Raw genomic sequence first — 21833 nt, 5'->3', positions numbered from 1 at the left:
TTGTGTGTAATATTGAAACAGTATCAAATAATGTAGTTCATGAAATAATTTCGGGGCTTGTGGAAAATAGTTTGATGCTAAATCACAGTAAGACTCAATTTTTACAGTTTCTAAGTCACAATTCGAAAAGAACTGATATTTTGATCAGACAGAATGGGTATATTATAAGCGAGACGGAACAGTTCAAGTTCCTAGGCGCTCGGATAGATAGTAAGCTGTTGTGGAAAGCCCATGTTCAGGATCTTGTTCGGAAACTAAATGCTGCTTTATTTACTATTAGAACAGTATCTGAAATAAGTGACAGTTCAACACGAAAAGTAGCCTACTTCGCATATTTTCATACGCTTATGTCGTATGGTATTATTTTGTGGGGTAATTCTTCTGATTTAAAAGGGTATTTTTGGCGCAAAAACGGGCTGTTCGAGCTATATGTGGTGTAAGTTCAAGAACCTCTTGTCGACCCCTATTCAATAGTCTGGGAATTCTGACATTGCCCTCACAGGATATATTTTCTTTAATGTTGTTTGTTGTTAGCAATATTAGTTTATTCCCAAGAGTTAGCAGCTTTCACTCGTTAATACTAGGCAGAAATCAAATTTGCATGTGGAATGCACTTCCTTGACTCTTGTGCAGAAAGGAGTGCAGTATTCTGCTGCATCCATTTTCAATAAGCTACCACAAGAACTCAAAAATCTTAGCAGTAACCCGAACACTTTTAAGTCTAAACTGAAGAGTCTCCTCGTGGCTCAGTCCTTCTATTCTGTCGAGGAGCTCCTGGGACATTTGAAAAATTAAGCAAATTCCAGTGTTACATTGTTGAGTTTCTTTGGTTCAAATGGCTGTGAGCACTACGCGACTTAACTTCTGAGGTCATCAGTCGCCTAGAACTTAGAACTAATTAAACCTAACTAACCTAAGGACATCACACACATCCAAGCCCGAGGCAGGATTCGAACCTGCGACCGTAGCGGTCGCTCGGTTCCAGACTGTAGCGCCTAGAACCGCACGGCCACTCCGGCCAACTTGATTTTCTTTATTTAAACTTACGACTTGTCGCCTGAATATGTTTATTATATTTCATTTTATCTGTTTCTACTATAGTGTTATAATTTTATGTATTGCCTCGTTCCATGGCCATGGAGACTTCTCCTTAATTTGGTCCCACGGAACAATAAATAACTAAATAAATAAAATAAAAAACCCACACACACCCATGCCCAAGGGAGTACTCGAACCTCCACTGGGACCAGCCCCACAGTCCATGACTGCAGCACTCATTTAAAAAGAGACAACTTGTTATTTTCCATCACGCTTAAGGACGTTCCGAAAGACAGATTGCCGCATTGTTACAAATGAGTAAGAGTACTATAGGTGACGTTATACGAAGATTCAACAGAGACTGATAGAACTGAAGATAAACCAAAAACATCGCGACCAAAGAAGCTGAGTAGAAGAGAGGAAACCGGAGAAATAATGTAAGTAGGCTGTTTATGTTTTCTTATTGGCAACGTTACGTAGCGCTCTGGCTGTGCTGTGTGCAGTCTGTGGCTAGTTTGCATTGTTGTCTGCCATTGTAGTGTTGGGCAGCGGCAGCTGGATGTGAACAGCGCATAGCGTTGGGCAGTTGGAGGTGAGCCGCCAGCAGTGGTGGATGTGGGGAGAGAGATGGCGGAGTTTTGAAATTTGTCATGAACTGCTATACATATTATGACTATTGAGGTAAATACATTGGTTGTTCTATATCAAAATCTTTCATTTGATAACTATGCCTATCAGTAGTTAGTGCCTTCAGTACTTTGAATCTTTTATTTAGCTGGCAGTAGTGGCGCTCGCTGTATTGCAGTAGCTTGAGTAGCGAATATTTTTGTGAGGTAAGCGATTTGTGAAATGCATAGGTTAATGTTAGTCAGGGCCATTCTTTTGTAGGGATTTCTGAAAGTCAGATTGCGTTGCGCTAAAATAAAAATACTGTATGTCAGGTTAAGCACAGTCTTGTATAATTGTTCAAAGGGGACGTTTCAATAAGAAAAATTAAAATAAATCCAAGGTTGTCGGCAACGAAAATTGCTGCTGCAGTGCAACAGGAATATGGGAAAGACGTGGACCCTGAAACAGTCCGACCAGTTATCAGACGAGAGGGGTATAATGGTCGAGTAAGCAGGAAGAAGCCTACGATAAATGAGAGGAATAGAAAGAAACGACTGGACTTGGCGAAGCAGCACGTAAATAAAAGTGTCAGTTGGTAGGACGAAGTAATTTTTGTCGATGAATGTCAAGTGCAGTGTTCTTCTGAAACGGAGGACCTATGACTTGGAGACAACTACGTGAAGAATTTCAATCGAAACATCTGCAACCCACAGTTAAAGACGGTGGTGGAGATGTCATGATTTGGGGTTCCATGTTGTCATCTGGGGTAGGCGAACTAGCATTCATTGAAGGTACAAGGAGAAGCATAAGTATCTGAACATCCTAAAAAAGATCTTACCGAAAAGTGCCACAGGTTTCGGGCTTTCGAGGACATTCAAATTGTATCAAGACAATGATTCGAAGCATAAAGCGGATATTGTGAGACTATGGACGCTGTATAATTGCCCTAAGGTTTTGGATACCCCTCCTCAGAATTCAGACTTGAACCCATTAGAAAATATTTGGAGTGAATTGAATCGAAAAGTACGACAAACGCCATTGACATCAAAACTAGCTTTAAAGGAACGTATACTGGAATCATGGCGACAAATAAGTCCTGAATATACGAGAAAGTTCGTTCACAGCATGCCTAAATCCTTGTAACAAGTGATTAAACAAAAAGGACTGCATACAAGGTATTAAAATGTACACGCCTTGGCGTCTCGTGTGAGAACAGCTTCACTTCTCGAATGGCGTACGTACGCGACTTGGAGGCACCTGCTACCAGTGTCCATTAGTTTTCATCAGTTCTTGTGCAGACCTGGATCAAGTGGCTCTTCGACGATTTCAGTATGTTTCCGATCCTAATGAAGCGGATATGTGCAACAGTTCCCCCATGAAAACAAGTTTCGGAATTTCTGAGATTTTTATTACGAGATAAGTGACGGAACAAGCTATTAACAAGATTTCAATAATTCCCTTGCCCATCGTTCCAGGTCACTGTAAAATGAATGTCAGGGAATAAGTTTCTTCTACGACTACGTGATTACTCTGCTATTCACAATTAAGTGCCTGGCAGAGGGTTCATTGAACCACCATCAATCTGTCTCTCTACCGTTCCACTGTCGAAAGGCGCGCGGGAAAAACGAGCTCTTAAATTTTTCTCTGCCAGGCCTGGTTTCTCTTATTTTCTCGTGATGTTTGTTTCTCCCATGTAGGTTTGTGCCAACAGAATGTTTTCGCAATCGGAGGAGAAAACTGGTGATTGAAATTTCGTGAGAAGATCCCGGTCGCAACGAAAAACGCCTTTGTTTAAATTATTGCCACTACAATTCACGTATCATGTCTGTGGCACTATCTCCCCTATTTCGCGATAATACGTAAGGACCTGCCAGTCTTTTTCGATGTCATGCGTCAGTCGCACCCAATGCTGATCCCACACCGCACAGCAATACTCCAGAATAGGGCAGACATGTGTAGGGTAAGCAGTCTCTTAAGTAGATCTGTTGCACCTTCTAAGTGTTCTGCTAATGAATCGCAGTCTTTGCTTTGTTCCACCCACAACATTATCTATATGACCGTTCCAGTTTAGGTTATTTGTAATTGTAATCCCTAAGTATTTAGTTGAATTTGCAGCCTGCAGATTTTTGTGACTTATCGCGTAATCGAAATTTAACGGATTTTTTTTAGTACTCATGTGAAGAGTCTCATATGTCGTTAATATAGATCACGATCAATAGAGGACCTATTACACTTCCTTGGGGAACACAGGATATTACTTCTGTTTTACTCGGTGACTTTCCGTCTATTACTACGAACTGTGATCTTCCTGACAGGAAATCACGAATCCAGTCACACAACTGAGGTGATATTCCATAGGCAAATAGTTTGGTTTGAAGACGCTTGTGAGAAACGGTGTCGAATGCCTTCTGGAAATTTAAAAATATGGAATCAATTTGACATCCCCTGTCGATAGCACTCATTACTTCATGAGTATAAAGAGCTAGTTGTGTTTCGCAAGAACGATATTTTCTGAATCCGTGCTGACTATGTGTCAACAAATCGTTTTCTTTGAGGTACTTCATAATGTTCGAATACAATATATATCCCAAAACCCTACTGCAACTCGACGTTAGTGATATGGGCCTGTAATTCAGCGGATTTTTCCTACTTCCCTTTTTGGGTATTGGTGTGACTTGAGCAATTTTCCAGTCTTTAGGTACGGATCTTTCTGTGAGCGAGCGGTTGTAAATAACTGCTAAATATGGAGCTATTATATCAGCATACTCTGAAAGGAACCTGACTGGTATACAATCTGGAACGGAGGCCTTGCCTTTATTAAGTGATTTAAGCTGCTTTGCTACACCGAAGATATCTACTTCCATGCTTCTCATCTTGGCAGTTGTTCCTGCTCGAAACCTCAGAATGAGGAAAACAAAAATCCATATCTAAGGAAAAATAACATGGGTGGCACACAGTTGAGTACCAGCTTGACATGGACTCCTGTTCTGAAAACTTGGTCAAGAAATTTTGCGAGCACATTCATGTGAAATTCTTTGTACATATTTGATATCACTTTGTAATATTTCTTATCACAATACAAGATGAATATAGCCAGGATAGCTTTCTTCTGTGTGCGAAGAGGTGGGTCTCATCCTGGAACACATCACTTGCCACCTGAGATATCCAGGTGTCGCACGAGCTAGAACCAAGATATCTTTTGTGGCGTAGTCCATTAAGTCAGGTAATGTGTTGAAAAATTCGGAAAAAATGATGAGGACCAAGAGGAAACTTGACGTGAAGTTATTATTAGAGAACATGAAAATCCTGAGGCAAGCTAAAGAAATTACGGGCTGACGCGGTCTTTGGGGGCCAGACCAGCAGTAGCTACTAAAACAAGCAGGCATCAAGAGTGTGGCAGCAGGAAACGCTCGCTGTCGGTAGAGCTCGTGGTGACTGAATGATTTTGCTTCAGGTGTGAACTCAGTTCTCACATGTGGTAACAGTGTCGAAAACTTCATTATACCGTCTGGCGAAGTGTGAGATCCACAAATTCATTCTTCCTGGTGAACGTCACTTTGGTAAGCTTACGGAAGTGTGCGTCGTAGTGGGTGCTTTCGTGTTTCTAATATATGACAAAAAGTTTAGCCTTTGGGAAGACAAAGGCACCAGTGAGGCAGTTAGGAAGTTGCAATTGATAATAATCGAAGTAAGACTTAAGAAAAATCAAGGCAAATTAAAAGAATTTGTCGAGATAGAAATACGTTCGACAGTGTGAAATGTTGGAAATTCTGAGAAAAATAGGAGGAAACGTTAGGGAAAAACGATAGGTAAAAGAACCAAGAATGAACAGTAATAATGAAGACCAAGAACTAAGTGCTCGGTTTGAAAAGGGACTAAAACGAGGATACAGCCTTTCACTCCTAATGTTCAATTTACACACAGTAAAAAAATGACGAAAATAAAATAGAAGTCGAAGAGTGAGATTAAAATTGAAGTACAAAGGATGTCAGTGACACGATTCGCTGTATATTTCAATTCTCACTGAAAGTGAAGAAGAATTACAGTACCTATTAATATAATAAACATTCTAACGAACACAGAATATGAAGTGAGAGTTAACCGAAGGAACAGGAAAGTAATGAGGAATAGCCGAAATGAGATTAACAATTGGTGAGGTAGACGAAGTTAAGGAATTTTGCTAGCTTGGAAGCAAAATAACACGCGAAGAACTAAGCATAGAGGACCTGAAAACATATTAGCACAGGTAAAGTAGGAGTCCTAAGAAAATAATTCTACTAGTGTAGAGAGAGAAATCATTTAGAACGTACTTTTGGGGCACAGTAGTGTATGGTAGTGAATGACAGACTGTAGGAAAATAATAAAAGAAGACAACTGAAGCGTTGAGGTGCTGTGCAACAGAAGTATGTAAAAAATTAGGTGGACTAATGGGATAAGAAATGGGGAGGTTAGAAGCTGAATCAACGATGAAAGAACACTGACAAGAAGGAGCGACAGGATGATAGACCACGTTTCAAGACATCAGGAAACGCTTCCATGGTTCTACGGGAGCTGTAAAGGGTAAAAACTGTAGGGGGATACAGATCTGGAATACATACAGAAAACAACTGAGAACGAAGGACGCAAGTTCTACTTCAAGATAAAGAGCTTGGCACAAGAGACGAATTCGTAGTGAGCCGTATCAAACAAGTCAGAATACTGACGACTTATAAAAAGGTAATCACTGTTTGATCACTGTGTGATCACTGTTTGGTAACGTGATACCAACGTCATTCTTTCTTGGAAATACACTAACTGCTGCCAAATACGTTTATTTCATTTAAAAAACTTAGAACCCATTCCCTATCCGAAGGCAAACAACATTCCATCTTGTTCTCCTGAAGTAGTACAAGCTACGTGATTTCACATAATAATACTACTGATCGAGGCGAGACATTAATTGAAATAGTTGAATAGTACGCTGATGGAACGTAGTTCAAATTACACAGAGGCTGTCAGTTAAAGTTCGTTTGTGGTTTTCGTAAAACTCCATAGGCAAGTGCTATGATGGTTTCTTTAACAATATCTCTGAATCATTTCCTGAGCTTTGCCTACCTTCCGGTTACAAAAGTCATGGGATAGCAATATGTACTTAAACAGATGGCGACAGTATCGCGTACACAAGGTATGAAAGGTCAGTGCTTTGACGGAGCTGTCATTTGTACTAAGTGATTCGTGTTAAAAGGTTCCCGATGTGATTACGGCCGCACGAAGGAAATTAACAGGCTTTGAACATGGAGTTCGACGCATGGGACATTTCATTTTGGGAAGCTTCAGGGAGTAAAACATTTCGAGATCGACGGTGTTAAGAGTGTGCCGAGAATACCAAATTTCAGCGTCACCTCTCGCCACAGGCAAAGCAGTGGCGGACGGCCTTCATTTAACGACCGAGAGCAGCGGCGTTTACCTAGGCTTGTCGGTGCTAACAGACAAGCAACACTGCGTGAAATAACCACAGAAATCAATGTGGTACCTTCGACGAACGTATCCCTTAGGACAGAACGGCGAAATTTAGCGTCAATGGGCTACGGCAGCAGACGACCGACGCAAGTGCATTTGCTAACAGCACTAAATGTCCTGCAGCGTCTGTCCTACGCTCGTGACAATATTGATTGGGCCCTAGGCGACTGGAAAACCGTGGCATAGTGAAATGAGTCCCGATTTCAATTGGTAAGAGCTCATGCTACGGTTCCACTGCTGAGCAAACCCCACGAAGCCACGGACCCATGTTCTCGTCAAGGCACTGTGCAAGTTGGTGGTGGCTTCGTTATGGAGAGGGCTGTATTTATATGGAATGGGCTGGATCCTCTGATCCAACTCAACTCATCATTTACTGGAGACTGTTTGCAGCCATTCATGAACTTCATGTTCCCAAGCAACGATGGAATTATTATGGATGACAATGCACCATGCCTCAGGGCACCAATTGTTCATGATTAGTCTGAAGAACATTCTGGGCATTCGAGCAAATAATTTGGCAACCCAGATCTCCCAACAAGAATCCCATCTGAAACATATGGAAAATAATCTACAAGTGAGTACGTGCACAAAATCCTACACCGGCAACACTTTCGCAATTACGGACGGCTACAGAAGCAGGGGACTTCCAACTACTTTTTGAGTCCATGCCAAGTCGATTTACTGCTCTACGACACAATATTACGAGGTATTTGGTTCAAATGGGTCTGAGCACAACGGGACTTTACTGCTGAGGTCATCAGTCCCCTACAACTTAGAACTACTTAAACCTAACTAACCTAAGGACATCACACACATCCATGCCCGAGGCAGGATTCTAACCTGCGACCGTAGAGGTCGCGCGGTTCCAGACCGTAGCGCCTAGAACCGCTCGGCCACTCCGGCCGGCACAAGGTATTTCATGACTTTTGTCATGTCAGTGTAAAGCAATTTTGTATCTTCATCTCTAATAACTTCAGCGACAACACGGCGCATTTCTAGTCTGCACACATCGACAAGCTATCTGGAAGGCGATACGTAAGATAACCAGTAATTTTTGTCCAGTAACTCTCAATCTAAGTATCGCAGCTACATGTTCTGACTACAATTAAAACATAAAACAAAGAGAATCTTACTTTGAGTAAATTTGGTGAAGTTCAGTAGCCTCTGTTGAAGAAATCAAAACTTGTTAGGTCTCTGGAAAAGAAACAGTCACTTGGTTGACATGAGCAGTAATCGTTCCGTGAAAGGTATTTGTCGAGAATGGAATGTAAGACTTGCTGAGGCTACAGGTTGCAGTCTCTATATGCTGTTTTCAATTTTCTTATCTGCTTGAAAGTTGACGGACTGGTACGATTGTAATAATATCATAAAGAGAAAAAAATTAGGACCAGTTTGTCACCAGGTCTCTATACCTGTTTAATTACATATCAAAAATGCAATAAACATTTCGGAAGATTGAATTAAGGTGTTTTTATTATTACAAAGTATTTGTCTCATTCTTTAGTTCCTATTGCGCTGCCAGGACTTCTCCCTGAATATTCTTACACTGATACCTGTCTCCTTCAAACTGCTAGAGTGAACACCAGGCATATTTGGTCTGCCGAATTTTTGTCATTCATTGATATTCTATTCAATGTTCAATGTGGGTCGGTGATGTACAAGGAACTTTCGCTACGGCTGTCTTGGCTTTCTTGCATAACTATCCTAGACTCAAATATCGTTATTTTTCGCTTAATGGTTCAAATGGCTCTGAGCACTATGTGACTTAACTTCTGAGGTCATCAGTCGCCTAGAACTTAGAACTAATTAAACCTAACTAACCTAAGGACATCACACACATCCATGCCCGAGGCAGGATTCGAACCTTCGACCGTAGCGGTCACGCGGTTCCAGACTGAAGCGCCTTTAACCGCACGGCCACACCGGCCGGCTCGCTTAATGGTGTGAGGCTTAATTGCCAACAAGTAAATATTCGCTATTGGAATGCATTTGTTTCTAATTAAATTTTAAATCCAGAACTGACACAGTGCGATGTCATAAGGAAAGTCGTCAGTTAAAAAGCAGAAATAGTCTAGGGTAACATGCAGTCTCCACACACACATCAAAAAAAGTTTTGCATCACCCTGGTTCCCAGAACTCATTAATAAAGACGTTGACTGTGGATATTGTATCACAGACACAGTCCCTTTGACTGTTCAAAGATGTAAACAACCATGCATGAGCAGCGCCTATTAGACGGAGCGGGTCCGACAGCCGATCAGTTCCAGTCATTCCACCAGGACGGAGGACATGGCTCGTATTGTCTGTAGTTCAACCATGCCTAGACAGTCAATACCGCAGTTCGATCGCGTCTGCATTGTTACTTCGTTCCAGGAAAGGCTCTCAGAAAAGGAAGTCTCCAGGCGCCTCGGAGTGAACCAAAGCGATGTTGTTCGGACATGGAGCAGATACAGAGTGACAGGAACTGTCGATGACACGCCTCGCTCAGGCCGCCCAAGGGCTACTACTGCAGTGGATGACCGCTACCTACGGATTATGGCTCGGAGGAACCCTGGCAATAACGCCACCATGTTGAATAATGCTTTTCGTGCAGCCACAGGACGTCGTGTTACGACTCAAACTGTGTGCAGTAGGCTGCATGATGCGCAACATCACTCCCGACGTCCAGGGCGAGGTCCATTTTTGCAACAACGACGCCATGCAGCGCGGTACAGATGAGCCCTACAACATGCCGAATGGACCGCTCAGGATTGGCACTTTTTGTCTTCACCGATGAGTGTCGTATATCCCTTCAAACAGACAATCGTCGGAGACGTGCTTGGGGACAACCTGGTCAGGCTGAACGCCATAGACACACAGTCCAACGTGTGCAGAAAGGTGGAGGTTGCCTGCTGTTTGGGGGTGGCATTATGTGGGGCCGACATACGCCGCTGGTGGTCATGGAAGGCGCCGTAACCGCTGTGCGATACTTGAATGCCATCCTCCGACTGATAGTGCAACCATATCGGCAGCATGTTGGCGAGGCTTTCGTCTTCATGGATGCGCCCCCATCGTGCACATCTTGTGAATGACTTCCTTCAGGATAACGACATCTCTCGACTAGAGTGGTCAGCATGATCTTCAGACATTAATCCTATCGAACATGTTTGCGATAGATTGAAAAGGGTTGTTTATGGACGATATGACCCACCAACCAATCTGCGGGATCTACGCCGAATCGCCGTTGAGGAGTGAGACTATCTGGACCAACAGTGCCTTGATGAAGTTGCCGATATTATACCACGACGAATTCAGGCATGCATCAATGCAGGAGGACGTGCTACTGTGTATTGGAGGTACTGGTGTGTACAGAAATCTGGACCACCACCTGTGAATTTCTCGCTGTATGGTGGTATAACATGCAATGTGTGGTTTTTATGACCCATAAAAAGGGCGGAAATGATGTTTATGTTGATCTCTATTCCAATTTTCTGTACGCATTCTGGATCTCTCGGAACTGAGGTGATGCAGACCTTTTTTGATGTGTATTACATCGAAGAAACGTTAAAAGATAAAACTAGAATATTATCAAATTAACAGAATAAGGATATTACTCTTCCAGCACTGAAGTTAAACCAACACGGAAGAGAAAAAAACTACCGCTGAAAAAAGCTTAATACAATGAGTTAGTTCTCGTATTTAGTTTGGTAAATGAATTAAACAGTTTTTGTCTAACGTCAAGTCACCTTAAGTGCTTATGGGCTGGCTTAAGGAGGCAGCAGTAAACGGATTTTTTCAACAGACTATTAAAAGAACAATATTTGCTTTCTTTTCCACATAACAGTATGCTATGACTTCAAAGTACTTAAGCGCTTGCGTTTCACTCCTACGCAAGTAACTGGAATGCTGTTTTTGTGTTCACCACATGACCACATCGTTAGTCATTACCCTAGCGACCAGTTGTACACCAATCGGAAGAGTGGGCATACCGTTGATATTCTGCAGTAATGTGTCAGAATTTCTACACTACTCACTTCCTCCAGCCCAGACAAATTGAGCAAATCGGTTGGTTCTTTCGCATTAGTTGTGGTCTGGAATTGAACTTAGGCAGCTTCTGAAAGCCCACTTGTTCATTGGCGGTTACTGAGAACGCCCCGAAAGACTATGCTATTTGGATACGAAAAGTACTAATTGCGGCGCTGGCCAACTCTATACTTTCTATTCATGGTAGATCGTTGAAATTTTTCCCATATGTTCTTAACACGATATTCCCTCAGTACGTCGAAGCTTTTTTCGATATCATCATCCGTTACCAGATACACAGGTCCAAAGTTACCGTACTTTTGCTTTCTTTTCCACATAACAGTATGCTATGACTTCAAAGTACTTAAGCGCTTGCGTTTCACTCCTACGCAAGTAACTGGAATCCGGTCTGAGGCGTAAATGTAGTTGTAATTGAAGTAGTGAACACGTGGCATGGGTTACAGGGTCATCGCAGGGGTTCTGATGTCACCAAACTATGTTTTAAGTCAGTATTTGTTCACCAGTAACACTCTGTTACGCGCTGTCTCTGAATAATGGGCACTTAACGCCTATATAGATACGCCCAAAGTGATACTACAGTGCAAAATAGGAGCTAAAAAGGGTCATAACATGACTGAAAAGAACTTGCAATTACTGCCAAAAATTATTTGAAAGTGGAAAAAGATAATAAATTCAGTAAAATATTTCTAAATAAACCTCTGTATTTATAAGATACAAGTCATAAGCCTGGCGTTGAGACGAATTGTGATCGATGAGCAACATATCCAGAAAAATGTAAAGCTAACGGTTTTGTGTTATCCGTATAGTATGCATAGATATTTGTTGTTTACCTGTGTTAAAGTATGTAGATTTATCGGAATATATTTATGAAGCCTCAAAGCTTTACTGGCCTATTTAATTTGAATTACATAAGCCGCACACCCTGCTGTAGCAGGGAAAAGTAGGAAACTACCGAAAAATTACTTCGACCGGAGCGCAACAGAAAGACTCTGAGAGAAAAGTGGGGAACCGATTACGTCACTTTACCTTCCGTCTGCCTCACGAAAATTTTTTTCATGTGAACGTATCGTGGTTTTTAGTGCAGACAGAGAGTAGCTGAGAGGCAGCGACAGAAGAAGAGAGGGGAGACAATGCCGGTTAGAGAGAAAGGTAGAGACGGTAATGGTGGGAGAGAGAACGTGGCAGTGAAGGAAGGAGACAATACTACTGGGAATCAAAGAGAGAGTAGGTGGTCAGTGAGAGACAGTGACAGTATCGTAAAAGTGAAAGAGATATGTATGGAGAGAGAAGCAATTAGAGCAATAGAGAGAGGATGAAATGTGGCAAGCCTTTCGGCGAGCCTCTTTTCATTCTTTCGGAATGTTTAATTATGCAAATTTAAGGACGTTGAATTGCTTGCTTTCTGAGGTTACTTTAGAAAGGAGGAGCACTGTGAACATGCGTTGTGCGGCAGAACCAGCCACGGAGGACCACACTGGCTCTTCGCAGAAGGTCTCCCGGGTTCGATTCCCGGCGGGGTCAGGGATTTTCTCTGCCTCGTGATGACTGGGTGTTGTATGATGTCCTTAGGTTAGTTAGGTTTAAGTAGTTCTAAGTTCTAGATGTTAAGTCCCATAGTGCTCAGAGCCATTTGAACCATTTTCTTCGCAGAAACGGGCAAAAATAGCGGGTGGGGTACCCATCTCCTGCCCAGGGATGAAGGTGTAAGGTGCAATATTTGTGCTTTACTTATTCTAGGATTGAAGACAACTGTGCAAGTTTAAATGACATATTTAATGTCGCAATATTAGCACAAAAATACACGGTTTTACACAGTTTACATTGTGACAACAAGAAACAGTTGTCAGGATAATGCATCTCGTCAGCATCAAAAAGTGAAATAATCCTAAACACAACAGTATTAAATATTAACTCTCAGAAGGTTTAATTATCCTAAACACGGCAATATTACAGTGTAACTAGAAGTTTCTTTACAAAACTGTTCCTACACTTACGTTATGATGTTGGTGGGGACTACGAAAATCGTCCGACTCCAGTTCAAAGTTCGGTACTATTTTTAGGATGAGAATCAAGTCTGCGTTGAATGGTTAGTTATGTGATAAATTGGGCAGAAGATTACCCAAGGTCGCTGGAGTTTACAGTGGACGCAAGCTGGTGAACCAACAAGTTTACGCCTTTGCAAGTGGTATTTACCTTAAGCTGCGATGAGCTGTCGTCTGCTAGGCCGCTCCCTTCCGCTGAAATTCCTATAAAACTAATTACACCTTTGCTGAATCTTCCAGCAGAAACTTTCCCTGTGTTTCTCGTTATGCGAGAGAACATGTACTCACCCCTAGTCTTAGAATGTGGCGATATACATGCGCATGGTTGGAGCAGCGTGCATATTATAGTGCCCTCTCAGTTCTCGCAAAACAATTAACTAATTGGCTCGTTTGTTTCTCCACAGTTGGAGCTAAACGATGCTACACGTAATTTCTAGCTGGATATCAGCCGCTGTGAACGCAATGTTCACACAATTACTCCTCTGCGTCATACAGAGCGTTACGCGCTCCGTTCTGCACTTAACGCCAGTTCAGAGGAGAGTTGCTCTGCTGATTTATTTTGCTTTCTGTTTTGTTCGACATCCCATCGTTGGGCTTCTCTAATTATGTATGATTAATTCAATAATGTATAAAAGTGTTTACTTCTTTCTTTGTAAAAATATTGATGTCCTGATAAAGTACTGTGTAATGTTTTGTCTTTATTAATTAAATTCTATGCCTCACTTGGAGGGAGACAAAACTTATTATATATAACTGAAAATTTGTTCAAATAATTTTATGTTGAACTGTCAATACGTGCAAATGATATGTTTTGTTCAAAATGTCCTGTTACTCTGTGTTTGCTGATCCTCACCTAGGGTTATTAGTTCTTTATATGTATAAAAGGTGTTGTGGTTCCCCTCGGGAACGGAATCATGCAGAGCGTGTAAAATGTAGTTGGCATTAAGGAAGAGGTGGACAACGAGCTAGTCAGGGACGAGCTACCAAACTGTCAACAGCTTATGTAAAAGTCGTGTATTGTGCTGGTGCCGAGAGAGGCTTTTTGTGCCGTTTTCCACTGTGCCAAAGCCTCGGATGGATGGATAAATAGATGGCTCTATTCTGGAAATGATACTTATTAGTCTGAGGATCGTCGCTACCAAGAAATGACAGAGCTCAACGTTGCCAACTGTATATCCACCTGCCAAGATATACTCACCACCACACTGTGCAATCACTGCAACGGAATGGAGGAACTGTAGATATGTAATGTGAAGGATCAGCTCATTAGATGTTTTAGTGTGTTCAAATATAAAGTAACTTATACCTGAAATTATGTACCTACCTTGATTTTTTCTTTATAATAACACCTTTCAGGATCCTCTCCACTAGAACTATAACTTCCGAGTGTCCTGATTTTGAAAAATAATATTCAAAAGGAAAGACTATTACCTAATTACATTTGTTCAAAATTGAGTGAAGTAAATTATCTAATATTATTGTGGACTTTGGTGAAGTCGAGGGAGGAAGTAAATGTAGCTTTTGCGAGAGCCTACTGGTATTGGAACTTTTTCATATTTTTTGTTTTGTGATCTTTCAAAATTTCTCACTTCTGATTTAAAAAGGTGAAGAACTATGAAACAGTTTTCTTAAGTTGGCATTCTTTAGATTGTTTATGAAAGTATGTTTAGTTTGCTTTACTACAGTGGTCAAGATTAAGGGCCGCCTCCTCCCCCCCCCCCCCCCCCCCCCACTTGAAAATTGCTGAAATACACTAAGTTACTTGAATAAGAAAAGTTCTAACTACTCTTGATATTTATGTTGAGTTCTGTGCTAATTGTGTTCTAAAAAAGTGTAATATCAGTTTATGAGTACCCACTTACTGTTTTATCCTCACTGAAGGTAAAGTGGCTAGGAATGTCATTATCCATGAGAACAGTTACTTCTTTGACTTTAAAGAATAGAGTGAATTTTACCGCATGTGAATATTATTTAAATTTGTACTGTACAGAAAATATTTGTTGAAGGAAGACTAGGCCATGCCCAATTTCTAGTTCAACAGTGACTTGCAAGTGTAATGTGATTGAAGCTATTTAGTTTGACTGGGCCTTGAATACTAAAGTGTGTCAGTATTTATTGTGTTTATGAAAATAGGTTTGTTCTGTTATGACTGTCAGTATCTATTTTACCATTTCTATATGCATGTGACTGGTTTCATTGCATTTTCGTACCTGAAAAGTATAGGCTGTGGCTTTCCATTGGAGTTCCATGTATCTCATTCTTTGAAAAGAGATGTTACACATTTCTATGCCTAATTAGGCTTGCGAACGTTTACTGTTGCTAGTTGTATAATTACGCAATTCTGGCTTTCACGTCCGATAGGCCACCTCCTTCAGGCATATCATGGTCAAAACAACAAAATACCTTTCAGAGGGTAACATTGCACTGCTTCTAAAGGCCGTAATTGGTCCCCAATATGGTTTCAGAACGTAAATAAAGAGCAGTACGAGTGTTACACGTGGCTTTTCCCATGACATGACGGTTTGTTCTGTTGGGACATATCACGTAGTAAACCAAATTTGGTAATAGATAGCACACGCTATGTAAGTAGTTTAATGTTATAGAGCCTTCGAAAATTTCCGTCTAGTTTTACTCATAGCTCAACTGTCTCCCCACCTAAGTTCTTTCATTCTTCACGTCACAGCTTTTTACGACCAATAGGAGCGTTCCTCTTATTTTGTGGAAACTCTCTCTACCAATCGCTAGGTCCGTACCATTAAACTGCGTCTAAACTTCGGCTCTTTTCTCCTTCCTAGCGCGTTGCGGCCAATAAGACGTTTTGTGCCCATTCCAGACGCCTAAATACGTAAATTGACTCTCTCATGTGTGTACCACTCGCTGGACACATGATCGAAAATGCGTCACTAGTCTTGTTTCGTATCCATTTGGAATTCCGCTATACTCGCTCTTTCCATCTGCGTCACCTGGTCGGTCGTTGACTTTCCGCCTGAGACATCACTTTAAGTGGTTTCCATGGTAACCCCTGTAGCGCGGCCTTGCCTCTGCCCTTGTCCCTCTGAATTCCAAATTAAAACGCCTCTGGCTGCTTGTTTCACCTTCCGCTCAAACATGCATTATAGGTATGGTGTATTAATTACTGTCGATTGAGTGTCATCCTGTTTTGCATTACATACTGCTAGGCAAATTTGCTCATAACCGCCGAATTAAGTTAGGTGGTATATTCACCTTCCCGTTGCGATGTATAAAGCTCTCGTGTAAGGAGCAAATCTGATCTTCATCTATTCTGCCACCTTAAAGGGTTACTTGGGCAAAAGAAGTGCTTGTGGGCAAGCCATTGTCCATTTATGGTGGTCAGCAGGCAGCAGAGGTAAAAAAAAAGCCTTTGTTCCAAAAAACAGAACTGTGCCAGTAGCTGAAAGGAACTGGAGGCTTTTGAAGTGACATACATGGGGAGCTAAATATCTCCTGGCATTCTTAAATAATTCTAAAAGAGCTCTCATCTACTTTACAGATGGACACTGTAACAGAGTCAGCTACTAGCCTCGCAGCAAGCTTTTTACATTTTCACAGGACCTGTAATGTGAGTCTATCTGATGGTAGCATAAGTACCAACTGGCTGTTTAGTTGTAACGTCATGTGGACATAACATATGCCTACAAGCATTTGAGAAAGGAATATGTGTGATTCATTGGTCTGTTGGCATTTCGGCCTTTTTTGACCAAGAAATTTTGGTTATGAAGCAATTACACCATTGGACAGCACTGGCAACTTTTTAGGGGATTGGTGAACGTATAGTGTTAGCACGAAGACAACAGCTAGTTTCGTTTTTAGAGACGGGAAAGAAGCAGTTGACAGGAAGACGAGGTCGGTCAGACGACATGGACGTGGAAAAGTGATGCTAGGGACACATGGAAAGTCTATTGTGGCTGCGTTTTTAAGTCGTGGAGTCGCTGTATATCCGCTCATTATTCAGTGAAGATTGTGGCGACCATTGCTTACAGCTTCAGTATTTTAGTGAAACCGATAGTATTGGCACTGGCTCATTCATCAGCACTTTCTCAGTACAGTAGGATTTTTTGGTGTTGGTTTCTGACAAAATATCGCTGGGATTATAGCAGTCAGGCTACTGTGCCTATCTCACAGAATTAGATGTGACTGAAATCCGCCTGTTTCAGTAACATCGCCAAGACTGAGCGTTAGTCAACAATTCTTCTAGAAATGAACCGGCCACCACTTAAATTTTGAATAAAAATCATCATCAATGTGCACCGAAGACTTCTGCTATTAGAAGTCACCCTAATTCAGCCGATGGTCTTGTCGAAGAGGGCAGAGGAGCGGACAGAAGTTCAGGGCACCAGTTGGGATGGAAACGGCCCCTAAAGGCAGAAGAATCAGCAATGATCAGCGGCTTGAGGATACAGAAAGCAATGGAAACAACTGCATTAAAGACACATAATGTGGCATGTAATTGAATATGTGTTATGGTGATCTCTCCATTGGCAAAAGGTTCTGGACTAGTCCCCTTTTCGGACCCCTGACAAGGACTGCGAAGCGGGAGGTGACCATGAGAAAAAGATTGAATAACCAACAAACGGATAACATTCTACGAGTCGGGGTGTGGAACGTCAGAAGTTTGAAGGATGTAGGGAACCTAGAAAATCTAAAAACGAAAATGTTACTGCCCAATTTAGACGTAGTGGGAGTCAGTGTAGTGAAGTATAAAGAAGACGAAGATTTCTGATCGGACAGATATAGGGTAAAATTAACAGCAGCAGAAAATAGTATAATGCGAATAGGATTCGTTATGAATGGGAAGGTATGGCAGTATGTGGCATACTGTGAACAGTTCAGTGATAGGGTTATTCTCATCAGAATCGACAGCAAACCAACTCTGACAACAACATTTCAAATATACATGTCGACGTCGCGAGCAGAAGACAAAGAGGAAGAGAAAGTATAAAAGGATATTGAAGGGGTAATTCAGTACAGAAAGGGAGACGAAAATTTGATTGTCGTGGGGGATTAGAATGCGGTTGTAGCGGAAGGAAAAGAATGAAGAGTTACAGGAGAATATGGGCCTCGTGGTATAAATGAGAGACAGGAGAAGGACTAACTGAATTGTGCACTAAATTTCAGATAGTAATAGCCAATAGTCTGTTCAAGAATTACAAGAGGAGGAGGTATACATGGAAAAGGCCAGAACATACGGAAATATCCAATTAGATTGCATCATGGGGAGTCAGAGTTTCCGAAATCAGATGTTGGATTACAAAGGTTACCCAGGAAAAGATAGACTCAGATTTCAATTCAAAAATGATGAATAGGAGACTGAAGTTTAAGAGAAACATCAGGAAGAATCAGTACAGAAGGAAGCGAGATACTTTCGAAATTTGCTAAGGATGTAGATACTACGATAAGGAATACCACAGTTGGCAGTTCAGTTGAAAAGGACTAGACATCTATAAAAATGACCATCACTGATGTTGGACAGACGAACTTAGATACATGGAAGATAATAGCGCAGATACCATGGGTAACAGAAGATCGACCGAAGGAGGATGTACAAATATGTTCAGGTTAAATCACGAACACAGAAATACAAGTTACTTAGGAATGAAATAAATGGGAAGCGTAGGGAAGTTAAGGCGAAATGGCTGCAAGAAAAGAGAAGAAATCGAAAAATATATGATTCTCGGAACGGCTCTCTCACTATATAGAAAATTCTAAACAACCTTCGGTGAAATTGGGAGCAGGAGTGGTAGCATTAAGAGTGCAATGGGAAATCCGCTGTGGAGAGAGCGGATAGGTGGAAAGAGACCATCGAAGGCCTCTATGATGGGGAAGATTTGTCTCATGTGATAAAAGAAGAAACAGCAGTCGATGTAGAACAGATAGGGGATTCACTATTGGAATAGGAATTTAAAAGAGCTCTGGAAGACCTACGATCGAATAAGGCAAAAGGATAGATAACATTCCATCAGAATTTCCGAAATCGTTGGGGGAACTGGCAACAAAACAGTATGAGTCCGGCGATATACCGTCTGACTTTCGGAAAAACATGATTCACACAATTCCGAAGATTGCAAGAACCGACAACTGCGAGAATATATGAAGATCAGTTTGAGTTTAGGAAAGGTAAAGGGACTATAGATGTAGTTCTGACGTTGTTTTTGATAGTGGAAGCAAGACTAACGGAAAAATCAAGACACCTTCATAGGATTTCCCTACCTGGAAAGAGCTTTCAACAATGTCAAACGGTGCAAGATGTTCAAAATTCTGAGAAAAATAGGGGTAAGCTATAGGGAAAGACGGTTAATATATAAAATGTACAAGAGCCAGGAGGGAAGGACGAGAGTGGGAGATCAAGAATGATGTGCTCGAATTAAAAAAGGTGTAAGACATGGATGTAGCCTTTCAGCCCTACTGTTCCATATACACATCGAAGAAGCAATGGCAGAAATAAAAGACCTGTTCAAGAGTGCAGTTAAAATTCAGGGCGAAAGGATGTTAATGATATGGTTCGCTGATGACATCGCTATTGCCAGTGAAAGTGAAGGAGAATTACAGGATCTGCTGAATGGAATGAACAGTCTAATGAGCACAGAATATGGATTGAGAGTAAATCGAAGAAAGACGAAGGTAATAAGAAATAGCAGAAATGAGAACATCTAGAAACTAAATATCGGGATGGGTGATCATGAAGAAGAGCAAGCTAAGGAATTCTGCTGACTAGGCAGCATGACAGATGGAGCAATGAGGACATAAAAAGCAAACTAGCACTGACAACTAGGGCATTCTTGGCCAAGAGAAGTCTAGTAACGTCAAACATAGGTCTTAATTTGAGGAACAAATGTTTTAGAATGTACGTTTGGAGCACGGAGTTGTATGGTACTGAACCATGGGCTGTGTAAAAACCAGAAAAGAAGAGAATCTATGCATTGCTCATGTGGTGCTACAGAAGAATATTAAACATATCACGTAATAACTTCCATGGTACTAGAGGGAGCTGTAGAGGGTAAAAACTGTGAAGAGAAATAGAGATTTGAAAACAGCCAACAGTAACTGAGGACGCAGGTTGCATGTGCTACTCTAAGATGAAGAGAGTGCCACAGGAGAGGAATTCGTGGGAGACCGCTTCAGACTAATTAGAAGACTGATGACTCAAAAAAAGGGAAACATCTTTGCAACGTCTTGTATTCATAAATGTGTTTTACTGTATTAATACTCGTATGTTTTTTGATAATAAACCATAGTGTTATTTAAAGCTTGTCATTCCCCACCTTTAAATTCTTTGCTAGGCTCAATCAATTAAAGCGTTAGTAAATCCTATGTTCACACTAAATTTAGCAGGCCTCAAGGTTGTGCCTGATTCTTGATTAATTTCAGATTCAGAGAGATGTTCAAAATGGTTCTGAGCGCTATGGGACTTAACATCTGAGGTCATCAGTCCCCTAGAACTTAGAACTACTTAAACCTAATTAACCTAAAGACATCACACACATCCATGCCCGACGCATGATTAGAACCTGCGAAAGTAGCGGTCGGGCGGTAACAGACTGAAGCGCCTAGAACCGCTCGGCTACACCGGCCGGCCGCAGAGAAGTCACATTTCTCTTACATACAGGGTGTTGCAACTTTGCAGTGTAAATGAAAAATACAGATGAGTGGACACTATACATTGGTTGGGGGAATCAGTAACCTTAACACACATGTATGCTCCGTGTAAAAAATAGCGCGAATACGTTAGCTCGGCAGAATTTTTGGTGGCGACGCAGAGTGAGAACTGAGGCTGATGGCTCTCCACTTTTCTTTCAGAGTCTTCTAAAGAGGAACATATTTGAGTTTTTTGTGCTACTGCAGGAGCATTTTTCTGCTGGTATATATTGACTGATGCTGAAAAAGTACCATTTCTGTCTTTGAAAGGAGTCTGTTGTAGGTTTTTACACAAGCGTGAGGTGGAGAATTATCGCGATATTACACATAAGTTACTGAGATAATATCGGCGTATAGGGTGAAACATAACACCTAAGTTACTTTTCACTGCCAGTCAGTTTGGTCTTGTTTCTGGATAACCTTGAGGCCATCAATGACGAACTGTTTCACCACACATTTGTAAATTAGGAACCCACCGTCAAGTCAAACAGAGTGCGTAACTATTGTCCAACTACTGTTAGACGTAGACACAGAGCCAATCCTGAGTCAAAGAACTGAAAGAAATTTTGTTTGTTTGGCTCTTCTTTTTCTTCATTTCCATGTTTCTAATTTTTTGAATCAGTTCTGCAGTGACGCCAATATGTTTGTTGTGTACTTTCTTTGGAATCCTTAATATGAGAGTGAGGCATTTTGTCACTTACAAATAATACATTTTGTGGCGTAAAAAATTACAGGACCCGTTACCACATGAGAACTAAGGTCGATATAGAAATTCTGATACCATATCTGGATTCAGAGGAGTATTATCTTCGTGAAAATGTTTATTTTATTCATGTGGCAGACAAAAGCTTTAGTGATAGATCAATGTGATTATTCAGCAGAATGTCAACTTGTGCAGCTGTAACACTGCTTACGAAATGTTGTATCACGACATTAAAAAATAGATACAATAATTTTACAAGTATATTG

This window comes from Schistocerca americana, chromosome 3, assembly GCF_021461395.2.
Source record: "Schistocerca americana isolate TAMUIC-IGC-003095 chromosome 3, iqSchAmer2.1, whole genome shotgun sequence".
Taxonomy (NCBI): Eukaryota; Metazoa; Arthropoda; class Insecta; order Orthoptera; family Acrididae; genus Schistocerca; species Schistocerca americana.
This window is presented reverse-complemented; position numbering follows the sequence as displayed.